This window comes from Protopterus annectens, chromosome 1.part1, assembly GCF_019279795.1.
Source record: "Protopterus annectens isolate FY-2018-M chromosome 1.part1, PAN1.0, whole genome shotgun sequence".
Classification (NCBI taxonomy): domain Eukaryota; kingdom Metazoa; phylum Chordata; order Ceratodontiformes; family Protopteridae; genus Protopterus; species Protopterus annectens.
Genome location: NC_056726.1, coordinates 1,828,215,649 through 1,828,241,266, shown reverse-complemented (window position 1 = coordinate 1,828,241,266; position 25,618 = coordinate 1,828,215,649).

The window sequence follows — 25,618 nt, the reverse complement described above, 5'->3', positions numbered from 1 at the left end:
CGGAGTTTGCAGAGGAATTTTTTGGGGATAGTTTTGCATATAAAATGCCGTCGGAGACTCCAACATCACATTTGGTGAAAAAAACGGAAGGACAGGGACCGACACTCGTGACCCACGGTTTCGGCTGAAACCACGGTAAGGCCTACCGCGAGTGTCTCTGTTTCGGCCGAAACCGAGTCCTCGGAGATTCCTTCATCCGAATCCACTCAACCGACCACCGCTGCCCGGGAGGCCCCGGCTGAGTCGGCTACCGAGCTTCCTACCGAAACCAGTGCCCAGGATATGTCCGACACCATACCTTTGGACATATCTACTCCTGCACATGGGGCAGCTAGGCCCCCTGCTTCCATGTCCATTAAGGCCTTTTCTAGGGCTAAAGCTGCTAAACTTTCTAAAGCTTTGCCTCCCAAGACTTACATCCCAGAGGCCTTCCTCTAGTTCTCAGATCCTCAGCCTTGCAGAGGACCTTATTTCTTTAATTAGAGGTTCACAACCTCACCCGGAGAGGGCCTCTCACCCTCCACCAGACAAAAGGCCCAGGACTGAGCCTTCTGACCCACACTCTTCAGATGAGTCCTCGGATGGTTCTGAGTTGTCAGACCACCAGGAGGAGGCTTATTCGCCCTATGAGGATTCTGATGCAGAAGAATCTATCCCTTCGGCCTCCCCTCCTGAAGAGTTTTCCTTTGGTGAGACTCTACATTCCATGAGAGAGCATTTTCAATGGCAAGGTCAGGATTTCTCTGATTCTAGAAAAAGATTAAGGACCTTTTTACATTTGCCTCAGCATAGGCCCTTAGCTGTACCTCCTGTTTTGAATGTAATTGATGATGTGTACAATGATGTCAGTACAGCCCCTGATACTCTCCCCCCCGGCCCCTGCCAAACCTGATAGATACTACAGGGTCCCGGATTCTCATTTTCATCTGTATAAAGCCCATTCTGCAGACCCAGAAACTATTACTCTGGGCCCTAAAGGGGTTGCGGCTACCACTGCCAAAAATCCTCTACCTTCTGAAAGAGAGTCTAGAGCTTTAGAGAGATGGGGAAAGGCATATACTTCTGCAACTCTTTCCGTCAGGGCACTAAATTGTCAATTTCATATGATACAGTACCAAGAGTATTTGTTAGATGAACTGAACAAGAAGCTTTCTTCTCCTGAGCCCCTTGACCGTAAATCCCTTCAGGATTTGGTACACAACTCACAGCAGGTTAGTAATAATTTCTTAAAGTGTGGTTATGATGCATTGGAGGCTTCATTTAGGTCAGCTATGACTGGGGCAGTTATTCATAGGCATGCCTGGCTGAAGGAACAATCTTTGCCAGACCATGTTAAAGCTAAACTCCTGGATGCTTCAATGGAGAAACAAAATTTATTTGGCTCCTCTGCTCAGGAGGTCTTAAAAAAGTATGAAGACAAGGCAAAATCTATGCAAACAGTTAAGGATTTCCTACAAGTACAACCACCGAGATTCAGCAGAAACTGGCCTACTAAGAATTGGTCCTTTCCAGACTCGGACAGAGCCCAGAGAGGCAGGAACAGACGTCCCAGAGGCAGAGGCCAATCTAGGGGCTCTTACAGAGGCCATCAGTGGCAGCCTGCCAACCAGAGAGGTAGTGCAACAGCAGCAACAACAACTACTACACCAGGACAGGCTCAATGACTTTACTCTGATTCCGCCCACCAGGGCTCAACTGGAAGCACCCTTGGGCGGAAAGCTTGCTTTATTCTCGAAAAATTGGCATTATATTACAAGGGACACATGGACACTGCAAATAATAGACAAAAGGATACAGGTTCCACTTCTACACTTTGCCAAAAAGAAACGGAATGCCAAACCTAACACCAAATCAGAGGGCAGAGGCTTTAAAGCAGATCAACAACTTGCTCCAAATGAAAGCTATAGAAAAGGTACCACTTTCAGAGCAAGGCCAAAGATTTTACTCCAAACTGTTCCTTGTACCAAGAAAAGAAAATCAATGGAGGCCTATTCTTGACCTGTCCGCACTGAATACTTACCTCATTGTGCCAAAATTCAAGATGCTGACTCTACAACTTCTTCCCATGTTGGGCAAGGAGTCTTGGCTGGTGACTCTAGATCTCAAGGAGGCATACCTGCATGTCCCTATTCGACCAAACTGCAGAAGACACCTCAGATTTCTTGCAGGATCAGAGCATTATCAATTCTCAGCATTGCCCTTTGGCTTATCTACTGCACCCAGAGTATTCACGAAATGCCTGGCATCAGTAATTGCACACTGCAGACTTCAGGGGATTCAAATCTACCCTTATCTGGACGACTGCCTTATACAAGCGGACAACAAGGTAAATTTGATAAAAGACTTGGCCTATGCCATCCACCTACTACAGGCATTGGGATACACAGTCAACATCCAAAAATCAAGACTGGTTCCATCCCAAAGGATAACCTTTCTGGGTGCGGATCTAGACACAACCACCCAAATGGCCTTTCTCACAGAAGAAAAACAAAAACAACTTCTGGATTACTTCATGAATCTGACAAGACAAGCTCAGCTTACTGCAAGGAAAATCCTGCAGGCCCTGGGTTACATGGCATCCTGCATAATTCTGATACCACAGGCCAGGCTGCATATGAGAAAATTACAATGGTTTCTAAGGAGTTTATGGTCTCAACACAGTCACAGTTTGGAAACTTTGATACCAATCATTCCTTGCCTTCAAAAGGAATTCCTGTGGTGGGCTCAGGCCTGCCAGTCCAACAGAGGGTTGCCTTTCAACAAACCAAAAACGAAACAAACCATCACCACGGACGCTTCAGACCGAGGATGGGGAGCACACATGGAGGGCAAATGTATCCAAGGCCTATGGTCTCAAGGACAGCTACACATGCACATAAACCAAAAGGAAATGCCGGCAGTGATGCATGCAATCGAGGCTTTCAAACCCTTCCTCCATCAAGGCCACCTGTTAATAAGGACAGACAACACCACGGTCATGTGGTACATAAACAAGCAGAGAGGCACACACTCCTACCCTCTATGCCGGCTGGCTATGAATCTATGGGAGCTATGCCTGAAACTCAATATCCAATTGCAGTCCCAGTTCGTGCCAGGGAAGGAAAATACACTGGCAGACAGCTTAAGCAGAACTACCATGGATGCACACGAATGGATGCTGCACCCAGACATCTTCCAACTCATAACAAAGGCATGGGGAACACCGGAGATAGATCTGTTCGCCTCCCCCCTCAACCATCAACTGAGGGCATTCTGCTCAAGGACATACCACCCACAAGCATGGAGGGTGGACTCTCTCTCTTTCAGGTGGAAAGCTCTAAAAGTATATGCCTTCCCACCTCTCCCTTTAATGTACAAGGTTCTACTGAAGATCAGGGAGGAACAGCCAAGAGTGATTCTGATAGCTCCAGACTGGCCAAGGCAACACTGGTATCCACTATTGAGGAGCATGTCACAGGCAAAACCATGGCCTCTCCCCCTATGGCCTCTTCTTCTGACGCAGAACAATTTCAAGATCATGCATCCCAACTTAAAAACATTGCAGCTAACTGCCTGGAAAATCCCTTAAATCCAAAACAAAATGTTTTATCACAGAGAGTGAAGGACATTATCATGGAAGCTCAGCCTTCCACAAGGAAGACATACTCAGCTAAATGGAAAAGATTTTCATTTGGAACACATCAAAGGCTTAGATGTGACAGTGGCAAGCATGACACATATTCTGGAATACTTAGCAGAACTGTTCCACAATGGCCTTTCCTATTCTTCCATTAAGATTCATGCCTCAGCAATTTCAGCAGAATACAATGTGGATCCACCTATCTTCTCACACCCTCTCCTCAAGCAATTTCTGAGAGGGATCAAAAATATCAAACCTCCAAGAAAACCCCCTTTACCGGCTTGGGATCTCAACTTTGTCTTGGAGAAACTAACACTTCCTCCCTTTGAACCAGCAGCAACAGCGGATCTTCAGTTTCTGTCTTGGAAAACTGCATTCCTTTTGGCAATAACTTCAGCAAGAAGAGTATCTGAGTTACAAGCATTAATGGCAGTACAGCCATTTCTTATCTTCCATCAGGACAGAGTTACACTAAGAACTAATCCTATTTTTATGCCAAAGGTGGTATCTAGGGTATCCTTGAACCAAGCTATTCACTTGCCTACGTTCTTCCCAAATCCACAGAATAGAGGGGAAAAACTTCTGCACACCCTGGATATACACAGACAACTACGCTACTACTTGGACAGAACTAAAAGTAGCAGAAAAACTGACCAACTATTTGTAGCACATGCTGCTGGGGTGGAAGGAAAAGCAATTTCCAAACAGACAATTTCAAAATGGATAGGAAATTGCATTCAATTTTGTTACTCCTTTCATGGAAAGTCAGTTCCTGCAAACATCAGGCCTCATTCCACAAGGGCCACGGCCACCACTACAGCCTTCCTACGAGGGGTGGCTACCAAGGACATTTTAGAATCTGCTACTTGGAGCTCCATGCATACATTTACCAAACATTACAATCTACCTTTATACTCCAGATCCAGAGCAGGCTTTGCTACTGCAGTCCTGCAGGGGATCTTAACTACACCATCCTTTTCTTAGTACCTCCTCCCCCAGATTGGCTATGGTATTCTACCCATATGTTATGACTGCAGATGCATCCTTGAAGGACATAGTACAGTTTTGTACCTACCATAAATGTAGATGTCCGATAGGTATGCATCTGCAGTCAGGTTTACCCTCCCTCCTACCCCTCTGTGGTATTCCTAGGGTGTTTACCCCTCGTTTAGCTAGCTGGGGGAATCTATTATGGTGTATTTGTTTTGTATATACATGTGTGTATATATATATATATATATATATATATATATATATATATAATTTTGCAAATGTTTGGAATTCTATTGCATTTCTCCAAATTTAGCCTTCCTAGAGGGCACCTGGCATCTGGGGAAAGAAAAACTGAGGAAAATGGCGTCGGCTGATGGTTTTATACCCCAGACGCTCTGACGTCGGGGAAGGTGTGACATCAGCCGAGGCCAGACCCAGACTTTGGAATCCGGCCGACCGAAGGGCTGCCTGAGGCAGGACAAACCCATATGTTATGACTGCAGATGCATACCTATCGGACATGTACATTTATGGTAGGTACAAAACTGTACTTTCCTGATACTGTCACTTTGTAACAAAGAGCTTACTACAGTTTCAAATAAATACAAATTTCATGTCACATGGTCTGTAGTTTCTTGCTTTGAACAATGAACTGTTGCCTTATCTGCCAAAGATGACCACAGTCACTCAAACATGCTACACAAGTCTAAATTCTGAAAAACTATATTAAATTGTAATTTTTTTCATGATTTCAGTGTATTTTTTGCAGAATACATTTATATAGATGGTAGTCTGCAGAATCTACTGGCTTATTTAACTGCAATTGCCTCTGTCGTTTTGCCATAATACATGTAGCACAGCTTATTTCAGATATATTGTTTTCTGTCTGAACAGACACAGTCATGCGTTTGCTTTTCAAGACTTAACCAGAATTAGAAATGTTGTAATAAACTAAGCTCAAAAATGAAAAGCAGAAACTCCCAGGTAATAGTATAGTGAGAACTGGATACTTATTTATATATTTACTTATGTTTTATGAACTATATTATTGTCTTTCAGGTTTGTGTTCCATTGTCAATGCAGAACATGGAAGAAAAGTTCAGAGTTATAGAAATATAGCAATTAGTGCCGAATAGAAAAACTATAAGGCAATTATCTACCAGTTAAATAATTTGCATTCATAAGATATATGTATATATAAATATGTCGAAAGTAAAGATGTTAAATGATTTCCCAGTGACTTTGTGTATACACTGCTTAATGGTTGTATGATACAGTTGGGGATCTATATTAGTTTGTCGAAAACTAACTTCAGCAAATGTTCGAACGTAAGTCAACAAATGGCCATTCATCATTCACATCAACAGATTTCTTTTTCCAGGGCAGTGAGTTGCTTGGCCAGCATTAGTAATTTTGCCCTTTCTGCACTGTAGTGTGATGTTGGCGTTGGTATACATAAGTTGAGGGGGGCATAGCCCCCCACCTGGTGGGTTTAATATACTGCGGTGTGTGTGACAGTCAGTCTGTTGGCCAAGTAACTCACAGCCCTGGGAAACACATTTGATGAATGGCTGTTCACTGATTTATGTTCATTGAATGGCCATTCACTGAAGTCAGTTTTTGATGAAGTAATATAGACCCCCACAGCTGAGTGCAGCGAAGATTGGAAAAGATATCCATGGACCTGAGTTGTGATTGTTTGCAAGCAATGTGTAGAACACACAAGCCCTCATTACCTTGGAGCACACAGACATCTGTGTAGTGACTGAGACATAGTTTAAAACTGTGGAGAGCACTTCAGCTGTGCAGGACTATTACACTTTCCATACTTTTACACCAGCTACTGCACATTCAGGGGAAAAAAGGTGGAAGTGCCTCAGTATCTATTCAGAAGGGACTAACATTAAGGCTGGTAAAGCAGTAAAGCAACATGGTGCACTAGAGCTTATTCATGTCCAAATAATCATCAGAAAGGTCCAGTACCATATATTAGCCAGCTGTAGAACTCCCTCTATGACCCAAGAAAACAACCACTGCTATCTTCAGGAGCTGGAATCCTTCAGTATTAAACAGTGCAAGTTTCCTAGGTGATCTAATCTATCCAGCTACAGACTGGGAAACATACACCACCACTAGTGCACAAGCACAGAGATTCCTGGGCTTTCTCAATATAAATGCCCTCAAACAATTAGTCTCAAGTACCCACTAGGGGAACGACATCTTTCATCTTATCCCTATGGCAATATCTTGTACCATTCTGTGTTTATCTTTGTTACTTGTTAGGTGTGACCATAGAGCAATCTCTTTCAAAATAAAATTGAAACCAGAGACCCCTTCCACCCAAGATGCCCTTAGAAATTTCTCTAAGACAAACTGCCTTCTCTTAAGTATGCATAAGCAAGCTTCGAATACTCACCAAACCCAGTTAACTATGAATATGTAGAAACATGTACTATCACACTATACTAGCATGTAAATAGCTGCACAAATGCAGCTGTACCAGGTATCAGCAAGCACAGGGCAAACCCGAAGAAAAAAAATAACATGTTAGAACCATAATATCAACTAGCATTGCAATAAAAAGAAGATAATTTTGACCAGAAGTAAGAAATGTAATTCATAAAGTGATAGAACTTTCATCACTGAGATAAACAACTCGGGAGCTAAATAAAATCTACTAAAACTAAGTTTGAGGTTAAAATGGCCACCAAAGCCAAACACCATCACAAATCCCTTTTAGTTATGTTCATAATCTCAGAAGTACAACAAAGCAGTACATTGAACTTGTGAATTACATTACCCGCACTGTGGCTGAAGATACAGTAAACCTACAGTCTGATAAATTCAGCTCAGACTTTACCCCTCTCCCCCATCCCCCATCTCTCCTGCAAGGTACATCTGAAACTGACTCATATATCACACAAAACTAAGTCTTAAAGCGCTATCAAAAGCTAAAAACACTGCATTGACGGTCCTGGTAATATCCATGGATGCATCTTAAATATCATAAAGCACAATTTAGCCATGCCACTAACACCACCATTCAGCTTCCATATAGGTTTTCAACCAAGCAAACTGAGAAGCACTACAGTTATTCACCGCATAATAAAGGAGGGCATTTCACACATCCAGGCTATTACAGACCAATAAGTATGACCATCTTCATATGCAAAGCCATGGCAAGACTTATGTAACTAATCAGTAAGGACAAAGGGAAGCTCCAAACACTGGACCTATTTCTGTTTTGATTTCTCAAGGGCAAATCATACTTACTCAACCTGGTAGACTTTTTTGAAAAGGTCACTAAAGCAATTGATGAAAGTAAAATGGTACAGACCATATACCTTGACTTGACCAATGCCTTTGACACAAGCCCCCTCTCAGACATAGTAGAAAAGCTTAATAAATGTGGAACTAAACCCCTACATCACATGACAGATTACAAAATGGCTCATGGAAAGGATGTAGATCAAAAGAGGATTTCTACCTTTACAGAGAGATCAGTCACCAATGGAGTCCCCTACAGTTCAGTGCTGGGACCTGCCCTGTTTGACATCTACTTCTCTGAAGTAAAATCCATTACCAAAAGGCTCTGGCTCATTGCAAGCTAGAAGCTGCCATTGAATCCCCAAATGACTCAGCCATCCTGCAGAAATCTTTGACCCAAACAAAAAAATGGTCCCAGAATTGTGGAATAAAACTAAATGCTAAAAATACATTATTGTATCTTTTAAGAAGCTGTCTACCCCAGGAAACTACCACATTGACAATTCACCCCTAAATTGACCCCGGTTTGAGATTTGGAAACTTATGTGGACAGTGACCTAACTGTGCCCACTTTCATAAGAAAGTCCTTCTGTGTTGCATAGCTTATAAACAAAAGGAGTGCAACTAGATCTGCAGATGTCATTGACATATTTACTCAGCCTTCATTAGGCCAATCATTGAGTATAATGCCCCATTTGGCATGAATTTGTCCAGACGTATGCAAAAACTACAATCCCCACAGGTATATGTTATTAAACATATGCAAAGCCTAAATAATATGCCCTACATGAACTGCTTCAAAGCCCTATCACTATGTTCTGTTTCCTATAGACTGCTAAGAAGTGAACTGTGTCTGGCATGCAAGGCATCCTCTGACCTAACGATGATGGACCTAATGCACATCAGCAAGTCAAATGTCATTAGAAATACTTTTTTTCAAACATCAAAAGAATAGTTTGGAAAGACAGGTATATCTCACAGAGGATCGCACTGCTGTGGCATAGCCAGACTGTCCATGTAAAAAAAGCTCATGCCTGTCAATTTTCAAGTGCAACTTGGCTTTATGAATGAGTAATAGAAATTTTACCCCAGGACTGTCCCCGCACTACTGTGGACAGAGGCAGCTCCTAAATGCTTTTCCCATGCATGAGTCTACTCAAATTATCTATATGGTATAATTCCAGTTCTTTGTGTTTGGGGTAATATATAATTATCGACCATGGGGTGTGTAAGACCAGTCCAACACCAAATGAGATAGGTTAATTCAAATACAAATAGGAAATTGGCTAGGCTTAAAATGCCTTCCAAGAGCACCTAGCCTAGTATTTACCTACCTATGAATCTAATGCTGATATGCTTGCCTACTAAATAGTAGGTAAAAACATGGCATATGAGAATATTGTACTTAACATTAGAACCAACGCACAGCATCTCTCTGACTTCATCAGTTCTTGGTGGTCAAGGATACTGGAGTTCCTGGGTTCAAGTCAAAAATTGACAGCTAAAATTATCCCTTCACTTCTATGATTCTAATAGTGTTTAAGCAGAGGATTGTTTCTATGTTTGTGCAAATATGTTTATAATTTGACATTAATGTCCATGCTGGGGGTTTCTTAGCTGAATGGATTAGGTTGTTAAGGGAAGTCTCAACACCTATCTATCCAGCAGCAGCTGCAGTGTCACCGGGGTGGTATGCCTGAGATCTTGTGTTCAAGCCCCAAATGAAAGCTGGTATTATCCTTTTACTTCTGTGTTCCTAGCAATGCCTAAGCAGCGGGCTTTCCCTGTTCTTTTAATTCGTTTACTGGTTGGGTATTCCTTTCAAAGTACATAAAGCTTCATGTTATAAAAAGCTCACATTCTGTGTCTGGATATTGCACATTTGTGACTAGGTGAAAAATGTTCACTCAGTTGCCCGATAAGACAGAGGTAAGGCTTTCTTTCCTGCCTCATGCCAGTGACTCATGTTCTGCTAGTAATCTGGGCACACGAAGACCAGACTGTGAGTAGAGCAGACATAAGTTGGTATATCAGTAATAGATCAGAAGAGAAATGTAGGCTGCTGTTGTTCACCTCATGATGGAGATCATAGGGTTAGCAAACAAGGGTCAGTAAAGCAGTGCCACATGCTCAGTGTTTTATAGGTACACTGACATCCTTGCATTTCGACATCCCAGTTGGGGTTGCAGTATACAAAACTATTCCAGAGCTGTAGTGTGGCTGTCCCTGTCTGTGTCTGGTTATGCAACAGACTGAAGTTGTGAGAGAAACTCTATTAACAGTGAAACTTTCTTCCTTGAGGAAGGAGATTACTCTTGGTGAGGATAAACACAGACACCGAGATATGAATTCATAAGTGAGTGGAAGATGGATTATTGCTCCAGGGGCACCAGCAGGAGCACGTGTGTGTGTGTATATGTATATGTATGTATGTGCATGCGCGCCCATGTGAGATCGCTGAAAATGTGCATAGGTAGTGGCGATCACATATAGATGGTAAAAGAGGAGAAGGAAGTAGGCATTTTAAATACATAAATGAAGATATCAACGTGTTAGAGAGTTAGGTATAGAAAAGCTAGTTGTTAGCTAACATTAGATTTCTTTAATAAGGGTAGAACTTGAGTCACCACTGATACTTTTTTAACAAATCATGAGAGACTTGGGTGAAGTGATACTTAGCACTGGTGGAGTAGATGTCATTCCATGTTGTAAAACTTTTGGAAATACATAAAACAGAGATGGAAAACAGCAGACCTTTACATATTAGGTTGATGTTAAGTATAAATGATCAAACTGATTCTGAAGTAAATTCTGTTAACCATCTTAAAGTTGGTAGGACTCGGGACCCAAGACCTTGTGAACTTGCAACACACGTCATGTCAAGCAAGGCTGAGACTTATTTTTCTTGATAGCTGTGGTGGTGGACAGTGGAGAGCTTGAGAGTATATCTATCTTGATGAAATCATTTGCTACAGCTCTACAAGTATATACAAGATACTTTTTGTTACATGCTTTTTATCACCACTGCCTGCCAACCATTATCTCTTCTAAGACCCAGCTGGCCAATTCATTCCTCCATGAGTGAAGGGTCATGGGAGGTCATCATCTGCTTAGCGGTAACAGGTGGTACCTAACTGAAGCTGGTGGGCTTGGGCACAGTACTGGTCTCCTGACCATTATTATCCTTCTCCGACTCCAGTTATAATGTCTGCTGCATGGCCTGCGCTTGCCTTCATAGCCCAAATGCTGCTGGAAAAAGTCACTATGACACCCAGCCTGCACAAGGTGTTAGTACCTCTGTGCTGGGAATTTTATGTCTCCAGCAATCTGCGCACATTCCTGTATTCAGCAGCATTTTCTGAAAACTCGTTAAAGAGCACATCCACTCATGCATGGCCAAAAAATGTTTCATTCAGAAGGTAAAGTGGGCTCACCACATTTATTCTTCATTCACTTTTACTGCTTGACTTGCTGCAGCCACACAATCATCCAGACTTAGTTGAAATCAGACAAAATACAGACCTCAAGACTGTACAGTTTACAGAGTAAATATCAATTTTCTTTAGCAACATCTATGGTGTGATAGTTTGTAAGTGACTTGTTTTTGGAAAAATTGATATCATCATCATCTTTCAGCTTTTCCCGTTAGGGGTCACCACAGCGGATCATCTCTTTCCATTTCTTCCTATCCTCTGCATCTTGGTCTGTCACACCCAACAGCCTGCATGTCCTCTCTTCCCACGCCCATAAACCTTATCTTAGGCCTTCCTCTTACCTGGCAGCTCCATCCTTACATCTTTTTCCCAATATACCCATCATCCCTCCTCAGCACATGTCCAAACCAATGCAATCTCATCTCTCTTGCTTTGTCTCCAAACTGTCCAACATGAGCTGACCCTCTAATATACTGATTCCTAATCCTATCCATCCTAGTCACACTGAGTGCAAATCTTAACATCTTTAACTCTGCCACATCCAGCTCTGACTCCTGCCTTTTTGTCAATGCCACTGTCTCCAACCAATATAACATAGCTGGTCTCAGTACTGTCTTGTAGACCTTCCCTTTCACTCTTACTGGTACCCGTCTGTCACAAATCACTCCTTACACTCTTCTCCACCCATTCCACCCTGCCTGTACTCTCTTCTTCACCTCTCTTCCACATTCACCATTACTCTGAACGGTTGATCCTAAATACTTAAACTCGTCTACCTTTACCAACTCTACTCCCTGCATCCTCACCATTCCTCTACCTTCCCTCTCATTTACACACATATATTCTGTCTTAGCCCTGCTGACCTTCATTCCTCTGCTCTCTAGAGCATATCTCCACCTCTCCAGAGTCTCCTCAACCTGATTCCTACTCTCACTACAGATCACAGTGTCATCTGCAAGCATCATAGTCCACGGTTCCTCCTGTCTGATCTCATCTGTTAACCTGTCCATCACCACTGCAAATAAGAAAGGACTCAGAGCTGATCCTTGATGTAATCCTACCTCCACCTTAAACGGATCTGTCACTCCCACTGCAGTCCTCACCACTGTCACACTACCCTCGTACATATCCTGTACCACTCTTACATACTTCTATGCCACTCCCGACTTCCTCATACAATACCACAACTCTTCTCTAGGCACCCTGACATATGCTTTCTCCAAGTCTACAAAGACACAACGCAACTCCTTCTGACCTTCTCGGTATTTCTCCAATAACACTCTCAGAGCAAACATTGCATCTGTAGTGCTCTTTCCTGGCATAAAACCATACTACTGATCACTAATCATCACCTCCCTTCTTAACCTAGCTTCTACTACTCTCTCCCATAACTTCAAGCTGTGACTGATCAATTTTATCCCTTTGTAGTTACTGCAGCTCTGCACATCACCCTTATTCTTAAAGATAGGTACCAAAACACTTTTTCTCTAGTTACAAATTCCACTGCCATTTCTCCTAAGCACCTCCATGCTTCCATTGGGATGTCATCTGGGTCAACAGCCTTTCCATTCTTCATCCTCTTCATAGCTGTCCTTACTTCCTCCTTGCTAATCTGTTTTACTTCCTGATTCACTATCCCCACATCATCCAACCTCCTCTCTCTCTCATTCTCTTCATTCATCAGCCTCTCAAAATACTCTTTCCATCTACTCATCACACTCTCCTCTTTTGTGAGTACCTTTCCCTCACTATCCTTTATCACCCTTACTTGCTGCACATCTTTCCCAGCTCTGTCCCTCTGTCTAGCCAATCAGTACAGGTCATTTTCTCCCTCTTTAGTGTCCAATCTCTCATACAACTGTCCATACGCCTTATCCTTAGCTTTCGCCACCTCTCTCTTTGCCATGCGCCTCATCTCCTTATACTCATGTCTACTTTCTTCATCTCTTTGACAATCCCACTTCTTCTTCGCCAGCCTCTTCCTCTGTATACTCTCCTGTACTTCCTCATTCCACCACCAGGTCTCCTTGTCCTCCTTCCTCTGTCCAGATGTCGCACCAAGCACCTTTCTAGCAGTGTCCCTTACTAGTTCTGCTGTAGTTACCCAGCTATTTGGTAACTCTCCACTGCCTCCCAATGCCTGTCTTAACTCTTCCCTAAACTCCACTTCACAATCACCCTTTTTTAACTTCCACCATTTAATCCTTGGCACTGCTTTCACACTCCTCCTCCTCCTCTTGATCACCAACGGCATCCTGCAGACCAGCATTCTATGCTGCTTAACTACACTTTCCCCTGCCACCACTTTATAGTCTCCAATCTCCTTCAGACTGGCCCTCCTACATAGGATATAATCCACCTGTGTGCATCTTCCTCCACTCTTGTACGTCATCCTATGCTCCTCCCTCTTCTTAAAATACGTATTCACCACAGCCATGTCCATCCTTTTCACAAAATCCACAATCATCTGACCTTCTGCATTTCTCTCCTTAACACCATACCTACCATTCACTTCCTCATCCCCTCTGTTCACTTCACCAACATGCCCATTAAAGTCCGCTCCAATCACTAGTCTCTCACCCTTGGATACAGTCACCACAACTTCATCCAACTCCAAAATTTCTCTTTCTCATCCATCGCACACCCAACTTGTGGAGCATATGCACTAACGACATTCATCATTACACCATCAATTTTGAGCTTCATAAACATCACTCTGTCAGACACTCTCTTCACGTCTAAAACACTCTTGGCATATTGTTCCTTTAGTATAACCCCTACCCCATTTCTCCTGCCATCCACATCATGATAGAACCATTTGAACCCACCTCCTATACACCTGGCCTTACTTACTTCCATCTGGTCTCTTGCACACACAGTATATCAACCTTCCTTCTCTCCATCATATCAGCTAGCTCTCTTCCTATACCAGTCATACTGCCAACATTCAAAGTTCCTACCTTCACTGCTACACTCCTAACCTTCCAACTCTTTCCTGCCTTCAGGCATGCCTTTGCCCTCCTCTTCTCCTTCGGCCAACAGTAGCCCAATTTCCGCCAGCACCCTGTTGGCTAACAGTACTGGTGGCGGTTGCTGTTAACCTGGGCCTCGACCGATCTGGTATGGAAATATGAAAGTTTCGTGCCATAAGTTATGTGGCAGAATTTTTACACCAGATGCCCTTCCTGACACAACCCTCCCCATTTATCCGGGCTTGGGACCGGCACAAAGAAATGCACTGGCTGGTGCATCCCCAGTGGCTGGGTTTTTTGGAAAAATTGATATACATATGAGATATTGCATTTCTTTATCATTACTATGAAACAACTAGTAATGCCTTTAGTTTTTTGTGTTATATATGGTCAGTGACCATGTATTTTTCTGTCTTCCACCATGACATTTTATTACATATTCCTTGGTAAAGTGTTGCAATTTCAGTTATGAAAATATAAATGTAAATGTGAATATAAAATGACAAAACACTGATTAGTACCATCACTGCAGGAGTCCTACATTAACAGTGTTAGTGTCATTTTACGCACACCTTGCTCTTTTTTTATGCTACCTATTATTAACTGATAAGTCACTTACTTAAGGATGACAGGCCCAAAAGGTATGTATCAGGGTACCATAAGGAGCTATGAGTATTAAATGGAGGTACACAGAAAGGTGTTGTAAGCATGGATGAGTTAAATGGCATTAGAGGTAATAAATTATACAGTGACTGCTCATTGCTAATCCAAGCATGCTGATTGGACAGCCCAACGAGCATGCCCATTGTAAGTTGAGCATATACCAGTCTGACCGCTGAAGTACCATTGAACAGCCAGACTTTCTGGTGAAGTGCAAAATTTGAGAAAAATCAGGTATGTTCTACAAAACTAAATAAACAGAAACATACCTGATTTTTCTTGTGTTTCTCCACTGTCCTTCATAAAATTCTGACTTTTTAAATATTAAAAAAAAAAAAGCGGAGATTCTCTTTTGTCCATTGCTTCTGCCTTAATGTACTGTGCAAGCGTGGGAATGCAAGTCCCATATGCATGTACAGTACATCAGCCCACAGAAGACAATGCAGAAGAAGACTGAAGAGCTGTTTTATACATTGACATTATTTAAGAAAGGTAAGCTCGTTCTTTCTTAAATAACATTATTATATAAAAGCAATAATGCACTCCTGTTTGTGAGTATATCAGGATTTACCAATCGCTGGCTTTGTTTAATCACTCGGCTTTACACTCATAATCAAACTTCACCAACCATAGGCAAATCCTGATATACCCATGCACAGTCGTGGATTATTGATGAATGATATGCCAGTAGTAGTTTGTTTGTGTCTTTCGGCTTTTCCTGGTTAGGGGTCGCAACAGTGGAACTCCAGTCCGCTAATGATTGGCAGTAGATTTTTACATGCTGGCTTGCCGGGCCTAACGCACAACCTTAAATGAAGGAATGCCCAATCACGCATGTCGCCACACAGAAGACGCTCCAACTGAGAATCGAATGGGCAACGTCTAACTGTGAGGCGACAATATGTACAGAAATAGTGTAATGAAATTCTATTGGAGTTTAGCTGGATTTGCAGAGTATTTCATTTGGAAATGAGCATGCTTAATAAACTATGTAATCTTTAACTGCCATCAAATATTTTTCTGTATGTGGCCTTTATAGTTAATCACTTGTAGGTTTTTAAAGTCTGAAACTGTGGTGTACCGTGAACTGTTGTTCCTGTGTTATTTACACTTAGCTACACTGTTAAGTGCTGTGACATCTAATACAAGAAACAATGATTCTGTGTTATCTGTAATGCTGTGTATATGCTGTTTTTCTCCAGGTCTGGATAGTAAATTGCAGCAGTATCCGTTTGAAGAATGGAAGCTGACAGGGAAGCAACTTCTACATCTCTCCTCTCAGAAACTGGAAAGGCTAGGAGTGAAGAAGCTGGGACATCAGGAACTGATTCTCGAGACTGTTGAGCAGTTGTGCGCACTAGTGAGTATAGTCATACCACAGTATATGACCAGGCAGAAAACTAAATTATATGGAGGCAAAACAAAATAGAATAATAATTATCCTCAGGATAAGGGTATAACATTTCTGATGCATGAAATGTTGACAGACTTCATTGTCATTCTTTGTTTTTGAAACAAGTGAATTTATCTCCCAGCTCATATGTAACAAAATGATTTGTGTCACTGTGGCTTTTGAAACTTAGAACTCTGGTGTGGTATTCAGTACTTGGGTTTTAATAATTGCTGGTATAGAAAGAATTGATTTAAAATTCTTATAGTTCAGAGCTTCATTTTCTTTTAAAGAGTAATTCATTGATTAACCTTTTTAAATGGTTAGCATCACACAGACACTACTATGGGATGCTAACCTTTAATTTGTCACATTACGTTCTGTAGTATTGTCACATGCAGAACTGCTGACTCTGTCTCGGTCTTAAAACCCTGATCGCTGATTAACAAGATTATTTGACAGTATGTAAATAGCTATTGCAATATTTATCTTTCTGAAGTTAGACTTTAAGGCAGGTGGTTCCTGTTCATAGTGTACAGAGATGAGGCATCAGGTCTGTAAACGTTTAGTAGGCCAGGCAATAACCTAAATGCATTTCAAGCTAATAGTTTCTATCCCAAGTATATCTGCGAGAGAGAAAGAGAGCTATGATCAGAGGAAACGGAACAGGAAATTACACTTTTTTTTTAATTTCTTTCTTCAGCAAACCTCTGCAGAAAGATAAATTGAGAGACTGGTGTTCTTCAGTATGTGTACAAGAAGTAGGTCTGTATTTTGTATGATTCAACTAAGTCTGGATGACTGTGTGGCTGCAGCAAGTCAAGTAGTAAAAGTGAATGAAGAATAAATGTGGTGAGCCCACTTTACCTTCTGAATGCAACATTTTTGGCCAGCTGAACTATTTAAAAAAAAAAAAAAAAACCTCAACCACAACTGGATATGCAAAGCATGATAGGAAACCAGTTTCAGGCACCTAGGAAGCAAGTCTTTTCTCTGCACTTGGAGCTACTTTGGCTTCTGTCCTGACGTCCTCATTTCTTCATCTGTCCCACAGTGTGCCTCCAGCCACCCACCTCAGGCACAATATCTCCATCACCTTTAGTTTCTTGAACTGCTCTGCGTTTTCTGCCCACATTTATGTACCATGCAGTAAAACTGGTTGTACCACTGTTTTGTACACCTTATGTTTCAGCTTCTTTGGCATTCTTCTGTTATGCGCTGTCCTGGCACTCTGTGCCAGTTGGCTGCAGCCCCTCTGATTCTAGTTTTAACTTCTTCATTCAGACTTCCCTTCAACCATCCATCCCAGATACTTGAAGCTGTTAACCTCTTCTACTATTTTCCCTTCTATGTCAGTTCTCAGCTTATTCTGATTCCCCAATTTGTTGCCATTTCAACTGTCTTGTCTGTAGTTTGTTTCATTCCATGTGCCTTCACTTTTGAATTCCATTCCCCTAATCTTTGCTATAGTTCTTGCTCAGAGTCTGCCTGTAATACATCATTTGCATACGGCAACCTTGATTCATCTGACCTGTTTTCTAATGTAGTCTGTCGTCAGTATGAACAGCAGTTGGTTCAGAGATGAACACTGATGCACACCCACTCCCACTAGGAACCCCTCTATGAGACCGTACATCGCATGTACGTTTGTCATTAGGTCATTGTACATAGCCTTCCCTAATTCTACCAATGTTTCTGTAACTTTGAACCACCCCAGGACTGCCCTAATCAGCATTCATGGGACCATGTCATATGCTTTCTTCAAGTCTAGGACTGTCCAGCTGGTTACATTGTATCTTGTCACAATCATTAATTAAAAGAGAAAAGTTCTCACAAAAAAAAACGTGATTTAGGCTGGCCTGCATATTTTAATAACTCTCTTTACCAGCCACAGAAATAACACCTGGCAAACATTTCTCCATGTTGTTTATGCATTTCAAAACATCTTTCAACCTTTCCCCTCCAGTTTTTAAGTTTCTGTTATCTCTAACTTTCAAAGTATTATCAGCGGTTTCACATAGATCATGCATGCATTTTTTTAACATTGCCTTCTGCAGCTTTATCAGTTCTAAACTACAAAGTAACATTTTTTTAACTTTTAAGTCACTACCAGAAAACCAATAATTAGTCAACGGATAAATGTCTTTCTTTTTGTTGCACAGTTCCAAAAATGTAATCATCAGTCCATGAGTTTCAAATGTTAAGTCAGAAAAGGTCTCTGTCCCATTATGTATAAAAGACCACATTTCTTGAGCTTTAAAACCTTGAACAGTTGCCAAATTGCCCTGTTTGTAATTTTTATCTATTACAGTGTCATTTTTGGTTCTTATTCTCAAAGTTGGTCTTCACTTAAAAACAGTTTTCTTACAGTTTGTTGCTGCTGTCCTTTTTTCTTGCTGTCACTGCTGCATATGTTTTACTTACTACATTATCTGCTGCCACAAAACCAGACACCATCTCAGTTTGTTGCTGCTGTCCTTTTTTCTTGCTGTCACTGCTGCATATGTTTTACTTACTACATTATCTGCTGCCACAAAACCCGACACCATCTCAGTTTGTTGCTGCTGTCCTTTTTTCTTGCTGTCACTGCTGCATAGGTTTTACTTACTACATTATCTGCTGCCACAAAACCCGACACCATCTCAGTTTGTTGCTGCTGTCCTTTTTTCTTGCTGTCACTGCTGCATATGTTTTACTTACTACATTATCTGCTGCCACAAAACCAGACACCATCTCAATTTGTTGCTGCTGTCCTTTTTTACTTTCTGCCACTGCTGCATATGTTTTACTTACTACATTATCTGCTGCCACAAAACCAGACACCATCTCAGTTTGTTGCTGCTGTCCTTTTTTACTTTCTGCCACTGCTGCATAGGTTTTAACTGCTGCATTCTCTGCTGCCACATCACACGGTTCCATTACCACTTTACTTTTCTCAGCACTTCCAGAAAGGTTGTCTGCCATCTCACCCCATGAAAGAATCAAATTGTCACCTGGATCATCCTACTCAGTTATTTTTAATAGAAGATCATCTGCAAGCTGTCCTGACACCATTTTTTTTTATCTACATAACTTCAACAGATCCACTTACTTCCTTTTCCATGGAGATAGCTAAACTTTGCTCATGTGTAACATCCAGAACACAATAAACTTTGTTTACATTCGGAAGCTCCACATCAAACAAATTTTCCTCCAGATTCTCTGTTTCTACCTCCAGATTCTCTATAGCTTTTCACTCTTCCATGCTGCTGCTTCCTGTAGGCCTCTTCCTTGCCGCTGTAGGAGCCCCCTAGCAACTCAAAAGTGTAGGGGAAGTTCCCTGATGCCCTAGCACTGTAAATGTCACGTCAGGTCTCCCCTGAAAAAAGGCTATCAGCCTAGTGGGGACTAATCCAGTCAACAAAGGATGGATAAGTAAGTAAATAATTTTCTACATAGGAAGGTCTTGACCACCAGCCCTTTAGTGAAACTAGAGTGCATTCTTGATGCTTCTAAGTAAATGGTTCTCAACACCATGTAACAGAGACATTATGTGCCTTTCATGCATAGATATGGCTAGCCTTTAGTGAATTTAAGCCAAAGTTTCCATGGCATGAAACCCCTTGCCCATGCTCATGTTTTCATCTAGACTTTAAACTAGAAAAACAGTTACTATAGCGTTTGTCTTGTCTCACTTGCATGCTAATTTATGAAATAGAATCTGCCAATACATCTTTAAAGTCTGCTTATTTCCTTTGCAATTACATTTACCATGCCATAGTTTCCTGTTTAACAACTGAAAGGCTACTAGAAATTTAAGTAAGCATTTTATTTTTTATTCTGCTTCAGTATTATGTTGCTCACAACATAAAGGCTGACACGTATTCAACAGGTTTTAAAATGCAACTATGTTTGGAAAAGCTTAACAAAGTAAAATGCATTTTTTATCAGTCTAGTCTCTGTAATCCATGAATGTGTTCCATGCTTGCTAGGAAGCAAGTCATTTTGCCCATGTGTTTTGTAGCAGAAGGATTAAACAGCCCTGATTTGATGTGCCCTTTAGCTAGTGTTATGGGAATTTTCTAGAAGGGATATTTGAAAGCAAGAGACATTAACTAAAAAGAAAGGTCTCTGAAAACAAGTTTATGATAGCACACATGCAGCATAGTATCTCTTTGTGTACCATTCAGAACAAATGGTTTTATTTAACCTTTAACATTTTGTGGTGCAGCGGTAGCGTTGTCGCCTCACAGCAAGAGGTTCTCCTGTTCGATTTTCGGCTGGAGTGCCGTCTGTGTGGAGTCTGCATGTCCTCCCCACAGTCGAGTAGCTTCCGAAAGACATGCGTGAATGGGCGTGCCTTTCTTGAAGGTTGGGCTGGTTCTTCGGCACTGTAAAAATCTACTGCCAATCATTAGCGGACCGGAGTTCCACTGTGGTGACCCCTAACCGGGAAAAAGCCGAAAGAAGAAGAAGAACTTAAACACATATTAAACAGTAATCAAATGCTACATTAAAGTATAGTGTTTTCTTGATTGTGTAAGTTACCCACAATTCCCAAGAAGAAACGGTGCTGGAAGCGTTGCAGTCTCAGGAAAGTGTTGTATGTTTTCAATATATTTCGAAGTAAAAGTAGTTAGTCTGCAACATTTATGTAGCAAATAGTATATTTTTCAGTCACTGCATCTCTTATCCTAAATTGGACTTGCTAGCTACAGCTATATTTGCCATCTTAAAACCAAATGTGATATTTGCATGACATCACATTACTTTGAGTTTACATTTTTAAGTGGATAGAGCAGCCTTAGAGCATACCTAATCTATTCATTTGTCACCAGATAATTTTGTTAGCAACACCTTTTTTCTTATTATTCCTTCCTCACAGTTGCATGTATGCAAATTAAGACTATGTGAATCCAATCACAGGCTTCTTAGCAGTCATCCTTGTGGTGCAAAAGGGTGGAACCTTAACCATGATACAGGCAACTTGGGTTTGATTAGTGCTCAGATATTACATAAGCTGACTGGGCAGAAGAGAAAGAGTGAGAGGACTGATGGTAGCTTACCCTTCCCAACAGGAAGGTGTTGGTTTTATCTCAGGAAGGGCCACATGTGCTCTCCATGTACATAGGAATTCTTGTGAGTGTGCCCAGCTAAGGAGTTCTTGAAGCTTACTTCAGTTTATGAAGCTGAGCATTGCTGGTGTGTGGAAGTCTACACTGTCACAGGACCTTAGCATTCAGAGGTATTGACTTTGCTCTCTGGAAAACAAGATGAGGGCATTAGTATCGTTGTGAGATCTTCTAGCCTCCTGCAGGATAAGTTGCTTTGGTTTTGCATTTCTCTTCTTTGCTTCCTACACTGCTTAGGCTGCCTGCCGAATGGATTAATTGATAGGGGAAAATGAGACTTTATGGTTGTTGGGGTGGTGACTGGGACAATATGCAGGTGGAAACTGAATATGTCAAACCTTGGACTCTAGCAGAAAGTTTATTAACAGCTCATAACCTTAATCGTACTACTGTAAAGCCAATGTTTTCTATTTTATTGGTCAGCATGGGTACGGTTTAATTTCCAATTGGAGTAAAGTGAAACATTTTACTCACAGTCATGCATTAAAAAGCTCTTCATTTTAAAGGAACTTCAGTTAATTTGGAAAGCTTATTCGTCATGTTTTTACAAGTCATTTAACACTGTTAATGTATTTTATTTTTCCCAATGCTTTCAAATGACAGAGTAAAAAAGGCAAAGATATCAAGATGTCTGTTGTGATTTGAGATGGTCACTTCACTCTGATAAATGAACACTACCACAAATCATCTATGTCTTATAGAAGTACGCCCAGTGTAAATGGCTGCATTGTACCTCGACCACTGAGGAATCTGGATAATAATAAAAAGTGAATGCTTAAGACAGAATCTGTTTCTGCACTCTGTTTTATATAAACCCACTATAAACAATTCTCCTCATTTAAAATGTTTTAAATTACATTATCTAGTATTTGTAGTTCTTAATAAAGTAGTTGCTCATACATTTTATTATGATTTTAAGCAATGCATTTATAAATTAGTAAAATAAATATTTTTAGGAATAACACATTTTTAGTAAGAGGAGTGTTATGCTACTTTCTGAAAATGACAACTGTCCACTGTTTCTTTAAAGAAATATAGTAGTGTATAATTGCTGGTGACATGTCTAATTGCTTGGTGATACGCAAGGAGAATATGTAATGCATTTTCTTCATTTTGTGCCATTTGGCATGCTCATATATTTGTAAGGATGCAGTTACTATAACGACTAACCATATTTCTGATTTCTCATTTAAAAATCAGTTTAATTCACATTTCAGAGCTGGAAGATAAGCATTTAGTTATTAGTCCTGGACCTGAATGTTCCTCTTAGACTTGCATTAAAATATTTTTTTACATAGATGCCTAGTGAGTAAGTGCTAACTGGCCTGCCCTAGCTCCCACTCCTTGTACATTGCCCACTCTGTACATACAGCTCAAACTGAACCACCCACCAGTACCAAGATGGTTATTATCTTTGCAGAGTACATACAGATTTCAAGCAGATCTATACAGATGTCAAGCAGATCGATACAGATGTCAAGCACATTGATACAGATGCCATGCAGATCGATACAGATTTCAAGCAGATCGATACAGATTTCAAGCAGATCGATACAGATTTCAAGCAGATCTATACAGATGTCAAGCAGATCGATACAGATGTCAAGCACATTGATACAGATGCCATGCAGATCGATACAGATTTCAAGCAGATCGATACAGATTTCAAGCAGATCGATACAGATTTCAAGCAGATCGATACAGATTTCAAGCAGATCGATACAGATGTCAAGCAGATCGATACAGATGCCATGCAGATCTATACAGATCCCATGCATGTCATGATATATTAATGACCTTGAGCTCTGTATTGGAGATGCAGCCAAAAACTCAAAGAACTCAAGAACCTTCTAAGGATTTAAGAAATATGTATCTGAAGAATTTTAATGATGCTCCCCAAAAAAAATGAAAAAAAAACATCATCACATCTTCGATTTTTGTGCAGAAGTAATTTCCCTACTGTCAAATTTTTGCCTTCCGATAGTAATTTTATTGGGCTGCAGGGTACATTATATCCAGAAGATCAGTTACCATGCCTCCATCTTTCCATACAATAATGCTTCAATTTCCTACTTTTCTTAAAATTTGCTTGTAACAGCATCTGTTTATCTTTTGCAATGTCTTTATTAAACTGATTTTTGTTACGGGCATCTTTTATGTAGTGTTTTAGAATGCATATATTAGCCTTGAAAGAGTAGTCAAGTTATTTGCTTTATTATCAGACTCAGCAGAAGTGCAGTTTGAATCCATAATTACTAGCAGAGACATAAAAAGTACAGTTTTGTACCTACCATAAATGTAGATGTCCGATGGATATGCAACTGCAGTCATAACATATGGGTTGTCCTGCCTCAGGCAGCCCTCGGTCGGCCGGATTCCAAAGTCTGGGTCCGACGTCGGCTGATGTCACATTTCTCTCCGACGTCAGAGCGGCTGGAGTATATAAGCATCAGCCGACGCCATCTTCTTTAGTGTTTCTTGCCCCAGATGCCAGGTGCCCTCCAAGGAAGGCTAAAATCAAATTTGTAGAACAAAAATAGGTTTCCAGACAAATAAGTAAGCAATAAACAGATACACCATAACAGATATCCCCAGCTAAGAATAACAGGGAGAGGAGTGGACCCAAGGCATAGAGGGGAAGGAGGGAGGGAAAACCCGACTGCAGTTGCATATCTATCGGACATCTACATTTATGGTAGGTACAAAACTGTACTATGTCCTTCAAGAATGCAACTGCAGTCATAACATATGGGTTGAATACCATAGCTTAGCTGGGGGAGGTGGTATGCTCTAGGAAAAGGATGGTGTAGCTAGCAATCCCTGCAGGACTGCCGAAGCAAAGCCTGCTCTGGATCTGGAAAATAAAGGGAGGTTGTAGTGTTTGGAAAATGTATGCACAGAGCTCCATGTAGCAGCTTCTAGAATATCCTTTGTAGGCACCCCTCTTAAGAAGGCTGTGGAGGTGGCTGTAGTTCTGGTAGAGTGTGGTCTGATATTGGCTGGCACCCTCTTTCCATGGAAGGAATAACAATATCTGATGCAATGTCCAATCCATTTTGAAATTGTCTGTTTGGAAATTGCTTTTCCCTGTACTCCAGGAGCGTAAGCTACAAATAGCTGATCGGACTTCCTACTGATCTTGGTTCTGTCTAGATAGTAGCAAAGTTGTCTATGTATGTCCAAGGTATGCAACAGTCTTTTCCCCTTTGTTTTCAGGATTGGGGAAGAAAGTAGGCGGGTGAATTGCCTGATTTAGAGAGACCCTAGATACCGCTTTTGGCAGAAAGGAAGGATTGGTTCGTAAGGAGACCCTGTCTCGGTGGAAGATTATAAAGGGTGGTATTGCCATTAGTGCCTGTAATTCTGAAACCCTTCTAGCTGAGGTAATGGCCAGCAAGAAAGCTGTCTTCCAGGACAGAAATTGTAAATCCGCTGAAGCTGCTGGCTCGAAGGGAGGTAGAGTCAATTTTTCTAACACAAAATTGAGATCCCAAGCTGGTACTGGTGCCTTTCTTGGAGGTTTTATATTCTTGATCCCTCTAAGAAATTGCCTTAGCAAAGAATGTGAGAACACAGGTGGGTCAGTGTTGTATCTAGCTGAGATAGCTGAAGCATGTATTTTTATGGAAGAGTATGAAAGTCCCTTATTTAGCAATTCTGCCAAGTACTCCAGAATGAGTGGAATGCTCAGTACTGATGCATCTTGACCCTTGTTGGTATTCCAAATGCTGAAACGCTTCCATTTGGCTGAGTAAGCCCTTCTGGTGGATGGTCTGCGGGCTTCTGTTAGTATCCGCTGAACTTCCTTGGAGAGAGATAAATTGAGGTTATTTATGTGATCTTCCAAGCTGTTAGCTGTAGAGTCTGGAGGTTGGGATGAGCTGTCCTGAAGTTGTGTTGAGTCAACAGTTGAGGCCATTTGGGAAGGGCCCACGGTTTGTTGTGACATATGCTCCGTAGTCGTGAGTACCAGTGTTGTCTCGGCCAGTTCGGAGCTATTAGGATTCCCTTTGGCTGCTCTGCTTTGATCTTTAGTAACACTGTGGTCATTAGTGGCAGAGGTGGAAATGCATAGATGACTAGGGAGCTCCAGTTGAATGAGAGAGCATCTATCTTCCATGCTTGTGGATGATTTGTCCTGGAGCAGAACTTTTGTAGCTGATGATTGAGTT